The following is a 10,222-nucleotide window of genomic DNA, read 5'->3' on the forward strand; positions in this document are numbered from 1 at the left end:
TCTCTCTCTCTCTTTCAAATAAATAAAAATATTTTTTTAAAAAGCATATCTGATTTCTCTTGCTAGCTCTGTCATAGCAAATAGTATGTGTCGAACAAATATTAGTTAAAAAAACATGTGAATTCCAATAATGAAAGGCCTTAATGGTGCTTGGAATATGGCTTTGCTGATCCATGGTGACCAAGAATGTGAACTTAACAGCTATATTCACAATAGTAGTGAAAGTATGTGCTGCCTATTTGGAGAACTTAATTAAAAGCAAAAATTAGTACTCATTGACTCCCTATCTTGGAGACATATTCAGGGATAGTGAGCGCACCCTGGTAATGCTTTTATATGTAGTATGCCCATTAAAAACCATAACATCACTTCAATTCCAGTGATGTGGAAGAAGAACTTATATTTTAAAAGATTTTATTTATCTATCTAGGATAGAGTGGGAACAAGAGAGCACGAGTGGGGTGGGAGGGGCAGAGGAAGAGGAAGAGGAAGAAGCAGGCTCCCCTCTGAGCAGGGAGCCCAATGTGGGGCTCAATCCCAGGACCCCGGAATGAGCAAAAGGCAGATGCTTAATGACTGAGCCACCCAGGCACCCCAACCACAAAGGGGGCACCCAGATTGCCTTGTTTCTAAAATTCCACATATCAGTGAGATCATATGATAATTGTCTTTCTCTGATTGACTTATTTCACTTAGCATAATACCCTCTAGTTCCATCCATGTCACTGCAAATGCCAAGATTTCATTTTTCTGATGGCTGTATAATAATCCATTGTATATATATATACCACTTTTTTAACCATTCATCTGTCATTGGACATCTGGGCTCTTTCTATAGTTTGGCAATTGTGGACATTGCTGCTATAAACATTGGGGTGCACGTGCCCCTTCAGATTACTACATTTTTATCTTTGGGGTAAATGCCCAGTAGTGCAATTGCTGGGTCGTAGGGTAGTTCTATTTTCAACTTTTTGAGGAACCTCCATACTGTTTTCCAGAGTGGTATACCAGCTTGCATTCCCACCAAAAGTGTAGGAGGGTTCCCCTTTCTCTGCATCCTTGCCAACATCTGTCATTTCCTGACTTGTTAATTTTAGGCATTCTGGTGTGAGGTGGTATCTCATTGTGGTTTTTATTTGTATTTCCCTGAGACAGAGTGATGTTAAGCACTTTTTCATGTGTCTGTTGACCATATGGATGTCTCCTTTGCAGAAATGTCTGTTGATGTCTTTTGCCCATTTCTTGATTGGATTATTTGTTCTCTGGCTGTTGAGTCTGATAAGTTGTTTATGGATTTTGCATACTAGCCCTTTTTCTGATATGTCATTTGCAATATCTTCTCCCAGTCTGTTGGCTGCCTTGTGGTTATTTGATTGTTTCCTATGCTGTGCAAAAGCTTTTATCTTACGAAGTCCCAATAGTTCATGTTTGCCTTTCTTCCCCTTGTCTTTGGCGATGTGTCTAGGAAGAAGTTGCTGTGGCCGAGGTCAAAGAAGTTTTCTCCTCAAGGATTTTGATGGATTCCTGTCTCACATTGAGGTCTTTCATCCATTTTGAGTCTATTTTTGTGTATGGTGTAAGGAAATAGTCCAGTTTCATTCTTCTGCATATGGCTGTCCAATTTTCCTAATATCATTTGTTGAACAGACTGTCATTTTTCCATTGGTTCTCTATTCTGTTCCATTAATCTATGTGTCTGTTTTTGTGCCAGTACCATATTGTCTTGATGATTACAGCTTTGTAATAGAGCTTGAAATCCAGAATTGTGATGCCACCAGCCTTGGTTTTCTTTTTATACATTCCCCTGGCTATTTGAGGTCTTTTCTCGTTCCATACAAATTTTAGGATTATTTGTTCCATTTCTTTGAAGAAAATTGATGCTATTTTGATAGGGATTGCATTGAATGTGCAGATTGCTCTAGATAGCATAGACATTTTCACAATATGTGTTCTTCCAATCCATGAGCATGGAACGTTTTTCCATTTCTTTGTGTATTCCTCAATTTCTTTCACGAGTATTGTATAGTTTTCTGAGTACAACCACTTTGCCTCTGTAATTAGATTTTTTCCTAGGTATCTTATGGTTTTGGGTGCAATTGTAAATGGGATCAACTCCTTAATTTCTCTTTCTTCTGTCTCATTGTTGGTGTATAGAAATGCAACTGATTTCTGTGCATTGGTTTTATAACCTGCCACTTTATGGAATTCCTGTATGAGTTCTAGGAGTTTTTGGGTGGAGTCTTGGGTTTTCCACATAAAGTATCATATCATCTGCACAGAGTGAGAGTTTGACTTCTTCTTTGCCAATTCGGATGCCTTTTATTTTTTGTTGCTGTTGTCTGATTGCTGAAGCTAAGATATCTAGTACTAGGTTGAAGAGCAGTGGTGATAGTGGACATTGCTGCTGTGTTCCTGACCTTAGGGGGAAAGCTCTCAGTTTTTCCCCCATTAAGAATGATATTCGCTGTGGGTTTTTCACAGATGGCTTTTACGATATTGAGGCATGTACCCTCTATCCCTACACTGTGAAGAGTTTTAATCAAGAAAAGATGCTGTACTTTTTCAAATGCTTTTTCTGCATCTTTCAAGAGGATCATTTGGTTCTTGTCCTTTCTTTTACTGATATAGTGTATCACATTGATTGATTAGCCAATGTTGAACCAAACTTGCAGTCCATGAATAAATCGCACTTGGTCGTGGTGAATAATCCTTTTAATTTACCGTTGGATCTTATTGACTACTATTTTGGTGAGATTTTTGGCATCCATGTTCACCAGGGATATTGGTCTGTAATACTCCTTTTCAGTGGGGTCCTTGTCTGATTTTGGGATCAAGGTAATGCTGGCCTCATAAAGAGTTTGGAAGTTTTCCTTCTATTTCTATTTTTTGAAACAGCTTCAGAAAAATAGGTATTAATTCTTCTTTAAATGTTTGGTAGAGTTCCCTGAGAAGCCGTCTGGCCCTAGGCTCTTGTTTTTGTTGTTTTTTTTTTATTGTTTTGGTTTTTGTTTGTTTGTTTGTTTGTTTGTTTTGAAGAGTTTTGATTAGTGCTTCAATTTCCTTGCTGGTTATGGGTCTGTTCAAGTTTTCTATTTCTTCCTGGTTCAGTTTTGGTAGTTTATACGTCTCTAGGAATGCATCCATGTCTTCCAGGTTGTCAAATTTGTTAGCATATAATTGCTCATAATATGTTCTTATAATTGTTTGTATTTCTTTGGTGTTGGTTGTGATCTCTCCTCTTTCATTCATGATTTTATTTATTTGGGTCCTTTCTCTTTTCTTTTTGATTAGTCTGGCCAGGGGTTTATCAATCTTATTAATTCTTTCAAAGACCAGCTCCTAGTTTTGTTGATCTGTTCTACTGTTCTTTTGGTTTCTATTTCATTGATTTCTACTCTAATATTTATTATTTCACTTCTCCTGCTGGGTTTAGGCTTTATTTGCTGTTCTGTCTCCAGCTCTTTTAGGTGTAGGTTTAGGTTGTGTATTTGGGACCTTTCTAGTTTCTTGAGAAAGGCTTGTAGTGCTGTATATACCCTCTTAGGACCATCTTTGCTGCAGCCCATAGGTTTTGAACAGTTGTGTTTTCATTTTCATTTATTCCCATTAATTCTTTTAATTCTTTAATTTCCTGGTTGCCCCATTCATTCTTTAGTAGGTTGCTCTTTAGCTTCCATGTATTTGAGTTCTTTCTAACTTTCCTTTTGTGATTGAGTTCAAGTTTCAAAGCATTGTGTTCTGAAAATATACAGGTGATGATCCCAGTCTTTTGGTACTGTTTGAGACCTGATTTGTGACCTAGGATGTGATCTATTCCGGAGAAGGGTTCCATGTGCACTGAAGAAGAATGTGCATTCTATTGTTTTGGGATGGAATGTTCTGAATATATGTGTGAAGTCCATTTGGTCCAGTGTGTCATTCAAAGCCCTTGTTTCCTTGTTGATCTTCTGCTCAGATGATCTGTCCATTGCAGTGAGGGGGGTGTTAAAATCCCCTACTATTCCTTTAATGTTGTTACTAATTTGCTTGTATAATTGGTTGATCCCATGTTAGGGGCATAAATATTTACAATTGTTAGATCTTCTTGTTGGCTAGACCCTTTAAGTAGGATACAGTGTCCTTCCTCATCTCTTATTACAGTCTTTGGTTTAAAATCTAATTTGTCTGATATAAGGATTGCCACCCCAGCTTTCTTTTGATGTTCATTAGTATGATAAATGGATTTTTCACCCCCTCACTTTAAATCTGGAGGTGTCTTTGGGTCTAAAATGAGTCTCTTCACCTCGGTGGCTCAGTTGTTAAGCCTCTGCCTTCAGCTCAGGTCATGATCCCAGGGCCCTGGGATCGAGCCCCACATCAGGCTCCCTGCTCATCAGGAAGTCTGCTTCTCCCTCTCCCACTCCCCCTGCTTGTGCTCCTGCTCTTGCTATCTTTCTCTCTGTGAAATAAATAAATAAAATCTTTAAAAAAATAAAAATAAATAAAATGAGTCTCTTGTAGACAGCATATCAATGTATCTTGCTTTTTTATCCAATCTGATACCCTGTGTCTTTTGATTGGGGTATTTAGCCCATTTACATTCAGGGTAACTATTGAAAGATATGAATTTAGTGTCATAGTGCTGCCTGTAAGGTGACTGTTACTGTATATTGTCTCTTTTCCTTTCTGGTCTATGTTACTTTTGGGCTCTCTATTTGCTTAGAGGACCCCTTTCAATATTTCTTGTAGGGCTGGTTTGGTAACCACAAATTCTTTTAGTTTCTGTTTGTCCTGGAAACTTTTTATCACTCTTTCTATTTTCAGTGATAGCCTAGCTGGATAAAATATTCTTGGTTGCATATTTTTCTCATTTAGTGCTCTGAATATATCATGCCAGTCCTTCCTGCCAGGTCTCTGTGGATAGGTCTACTGCCAATCTAATGTTTCTACCATTGTAAGTTACTGATCTTTTTTCCTGAGCTGCTCTCAGGAATTTCTCATTGTCTCTGAGATTTTTAAGTTTTATTATTACATGTTGGGGTGTTGACCTATTTTTTTTTATTTTGAGGGGTTCTTTGTGCCTTCCGGATTTTGATGCCTGTTTCCTTCCCCAAATTAGGGAAGTTCTCTGCTATAATTTCCTCCAATATACCTTCTGCCCCTCTCTCTCTTTCTTCTCTTTCTGGGATCCCAATTATTGTAATATTGTTTCACTTTATGGTATCATTTATCTCTTGAATTCTCCTCTCGTGATCCAGTAGTTGATTATCTCTTTTTCTCAGTTTCTTTATTCTCCATCTTTTGGTCTTCTCTATCACTAATTCTCTCTTCTGCCTCATTTATTCTAGCAGTTAGAGCTTCCATTTTTTTTTATTGCACCTCATTAGTAGCCTTTCTTTTTTCAACTTGGTTAGATTTTACTTCTTTTATTTCTCCAGAAAGGGATTCTCTAGTGTCTTCTATGTTTTTTTTCAAGCCCATCTAGTATCTTTATAGTCAACATTCTGAACTCTAGTTCTGACAAATCATTATTCTGAACTCTAGTTCTGACATCTTACTAATGTCCATATGATTATGTCCTGGCAGTCAGAGCTGCCTTAAAACTCCACTTTTATACAAACAGGGGGTAGTGAGGTAATATACCAAAACTGGAGTTCTGGGATCCAAACCCATAATTTCAATTAGCGTGATAAAAAGCAAAGAGTCCTACTCAACAGCAGGTACACCATAAGATATGCTAAAACACAGTCTTTCTGCTGGTTCAAAAAGTGTTCTGTGATAGGAACTCTGAAGTATATTGGCTGTTTCTTATATACAAGGTTGGCAATAAATATACCACCAATGTCTCCTCTTAAAACCAATAATCTTCTTTTATTATGAGCATATCATTATTCTGAGCAATATACCATGAAAAACCCATAATATTTTAGTGACATAATTACACTACAATGTAAAACATAATGTAACAGGGACTTTGGGAAAGATGGCAAAGTAGGATTTTAAGTTTACCTTGTCCCTTGAACACATCTAGATAACAGCCACATCAATGCAACTAATGCAGAAAATGACCTGAAGATTGGCAAACCAGACTTTCCACATTTAATCATAGGAAATCACACTGCAAAGAATATAAGGTGCAGAGGCATGGACAGGAACCAAATTTCTGATGAGACTAACCACAAACTGGAAGGACACCATAACCACAGAGAAGGGAGAGGGGCAGACCCACACCATGCACCCAAGATGGGAAACCTGAACTGGAGAGATGAGTCCCCATAACACTTGGCTTTGAAAATCAGTGGGGCTTAACTATGTGAGTTCTTACAGTCATCAGGGCTTAATTTTGGGTACTTTCATTTTAAAAAGATTATATTTATTTATTTGAGAGAGAGAGAGACAGAGACAGAGAGCACAAGCAGGACAGAGGGAGAAGCAGACTCCCCCCGACACGGAGCTCAATCCCAGGATCCTGGGATCCTGACCTCAGCTGAAGGCAAATGCTTAACGACTGAGCCACCCAGGTGCCCCAATTTGGGGTACTTTTAAAATCAACAGACTTAGCTCTGGGAAAATCAGAGTGTGATAGGAAACTGAATTCTCATTCTTAAAGAGCCAGCATAACAAACAACCCCACCAATATACAGCATAGAAGCAGCACTTTTTTTAGAAAGGGATGGGGGAGCAAAGGAAGAGAGAGAATCTTAAGCAGGCTCCATGCCCAAGCTCAATCTCACAACCCTGAGATAATGACCTGAGCTGAAATCAAGAGTCAGACAGGTAACCAACTGAGCCACCCTGGTGTCCCCAAGGAAGAGATACTTTCAAAAGCACCTGGGGTTATGGGAAAATTTATTTACTAATTCCAGAACATGAGCCATAGGGGCAGAGATCTTTAGAAGGCTTCTCCAAGAACAAAACAGCTGGCAGTTGTAGTTTCTCTCCTTTCGCTCCAGCTTAGATAAGCAGACACTTGCAGGAACTTGTGCAAACACTCTCCATTTAACTTGCTAAAACCACATAACATGCCTCCACATCGTCCTGTGGATATGCTACATCCCCTCCACCCCCCACTCAACAGGCATGCATCTCTCCAAAGCAATTCCTGCCCTGAAACATCCTGCAAGTAGCCCCAGCAAGGACTGGTACCATTCCAAAGTGATTCCTGCCCTGGGTAGAGGGTAAGATAACCAACCATACACAGCAGTTCAACTGAAATCCCAAAAAAATTGATGGGGGTTAGATGTCTGGTCCGACAGCCAGACCTTCCTACCAACAAAAACCTCTCAGGGGATAACACAAGGAGACCACCCTGTAGAACATCATCACTAAACCAGCCTTATAAAAAACGTTAAAGGGAATTCTTTGAGTGGAAAGAATAAGTCATAATCAGGAATAAGAAAATTATAGAAGGAAAACATTTCATAGGAAAATACAAACATAATAAAAGTAGTAGATTCATCACTTATTAAACCAGTACAAAGGTTAAAGCACAAAAGCAGTAAAATCAATTATATCTATAAAAATCAGTCAAGGATTCACAAAATATATGTAAAGTATGACCTCCTATACATAAATGTGGAGAGGGGGTTAAAAGTTACTGCTTCTAAAATGGTTTTAAACTTAAGTGACCATAAACTTAATATAGACTGCATATGAGATGTTATATATAAGCCTAATGGTTATTACAAATCAAAATTTTATAATAGAAAAAAAATCCTGTAATAGATACAGAAAAAAAAAAAACAAAGGAATCCAAACATATCACTAAAGAGAGCCATCAAACCACAAGAGAAAATCAAAAGGGAAGACAGGAAAAGAGTGGAAATACAAAAACTAGGAAACAAGTAAGAAAATGGTGGTAAGTAAAATCTAGCAATTATTACATTGAATGTAAAGGATTAAATGCTCCAATCAAAAGAAATAAGGTGACTGAGTGGATAAAAAAGCAAGACCCATCTGTATGCTGCCTAGAAGAGACTAACTTCAGACCTAAAGACATGTGCAGATTAAAAGTGAAGGGATGGAATAACATTTACCATTCAAATAGAAGTAAAAAGAAAACTACATAACCATGCTTATACAAAGTAGAATTTAAAACAAGGACCATAGCAAGAGACAAAGAAGGGCACTACATAACAATAAAAGGAACAATCCAACAAGAGGATAGAACAATTGTAAATGTTTATGCACCCCATATGGGAGCACCTAAATACATAAAGCAACTATTAACAGACATAAATGAAGACATTTATAATAATACAATAATAGTAGGGGACATTCACACCTGACTTACATCAATGGATAGATCATCCCAACAGAAAATCAACAAGCAAACAGAGTCTTTGAATGACACATTGGACCAGATGGATCTAACGGATACATACAGAACATCTCATCCCAAAACAGTAGAATACACATTCTTTTCAAATGTGAATGGAACATTCACAAAGAATGCATGACATGTAAGGCAACAAAACAAGTCTGAATAATTCAAAAAGACTAAAATCATATTATGCATCTCCTCCAACCACAACTTGATGAAACTGGAAATCAATTACAAGAAAAACTCTGGAAAGAATACAAATGCATTGAGACTAAATAACATGCTACTAGACAATGAATGGGCCAACCAAGGCATCAAAGAAGAAATAAAAAAATATGAAGGGACAAGTCAAAATGAAAACACAGTGATCCAACATATTTAAAATACAATAGATGTTCTAAGATGAAAGATCACAGGCCTACCTCAATAAAAAGAAAAATCTCAAATAAACAATGTAACCTTACACCAAAAGTAGCTAGAAAAAGAAAAAAAAAAAAAACTAAGCCCCAAAGCAGTAGAAGAAAAGGAATACTAAAGACTACAGCAGAAATAAATTAAATGGAGACTAACAAACGGTTGAATAGATCATTGAAACCAGGAGCTGGTTCTTTGAAAAGATCAACAAAATCGACAAACCATTAGCCAGACTTATTATGAAAAAAAGGGAGAAATCACAAATAAATAAGTTCAGAAATAAGAAAAGGGAAATAACAACCAACACCAGAGAAATGTAAAGTATTATAAAGAATATTATGCTCATTTCTTGACTGGATTTTTTGGTTTTGGGATGTTGAGTTTGATAAAAAGACATGAACAGACATTTCTCCAAAGAAGACATGCAAATGGCTAACAGACAAAAAAAAACCCTGCTGAACAACTTTCAGCATCAGGGAAATACAAATCAAAACCACAATGAGGTACCACCTCACACCAGTCAGAATGGCTAAAATCAGTAACTCAGGAAGCAACAGATGTTGGTGAGGATGTGGAGAAAGAGGAGCCCTCTTACACTGTTGGTTGGAATGTAAATTGGTGCAGCCACTTTGGAAAACAGGATGAAGGTTCCTCAAAAATGTAAAAATAGAACTACCCTAGGACCCAGCAATTGCACTACTAGGTATTTATTCAGAAGATAGAAACAGAATGACTCAAAGATGCACATGCACCCCAATGTTTATAGCAGCAATGTCTACAATAGCCAAACTATGGAAGGAGCCCAGATGTCCATCAACAGATGAATGGATAAAGAAGAGGTTATATATATATATATATATATATATATATATATATATATATATATATACACATATATATATACACACACACACATATATAGGAATATATAGGAATATATATGTAAGAATATATATGAAGCCCACAGCTAACATTATAAGCAATGATGAAAACCTGAGAGCTTTTCTTCCAAGATCAGGAAGAGGAAAAAAATATCCACTCTCACCACTGTTATACAACATGGTACTGGAAGTCCTGGCCACAGCAATCAGACCAAAAAAAGAAAGAAAGAAAAAATTCAAATAGAAAGGAAGAAGTAAAACTTTCACTCACTTGCAAATGACATGATACTACGTATAGAAAACCCGAAAGCCACCACCAAAAACCTACTAGAACTGATAAATGAATTCAGTAAAGATGCAGGATACAAAATTGATATACATAAATTGTTTCATTTCTATACACAAAGTAGCAGAAACAGAAACTAAGAAAAGTACCCCATTGACAATTGCACCAAAAAGAATAAAGTACCAAGGGATAAACTTAACCAAGGAGGTGAAAGACTTGTACTTCAAAAACTAGAAAACATTCATGAATGAAATTGAAGAGCACACAAAGAAATGGAAAGATATGCCATGTTCATGGTTTGGAGGAACCATTACTGATGAAATGGCTCCACTGAACATA

The sequence above is a fragment of the Eumetopias jubatus genome, unplaced genomic scaffold (assembly GCF_037043125.1).
Source record: "Eumetopias jubatus isolate StellerSeaLion01/CBP00866 unplaced genomic scaffold, mEumJub1_p1.0 scaffold_11, whole genome shotgun sequence".
In the NCBI taxonomy this organism is placed as follows: domain Eukaryota; kingdom Metazoa; phylum Chordata; class Mammalia; order Carnivora; family Otariidae; genus Eumetopias; species Eumetopias jubatus.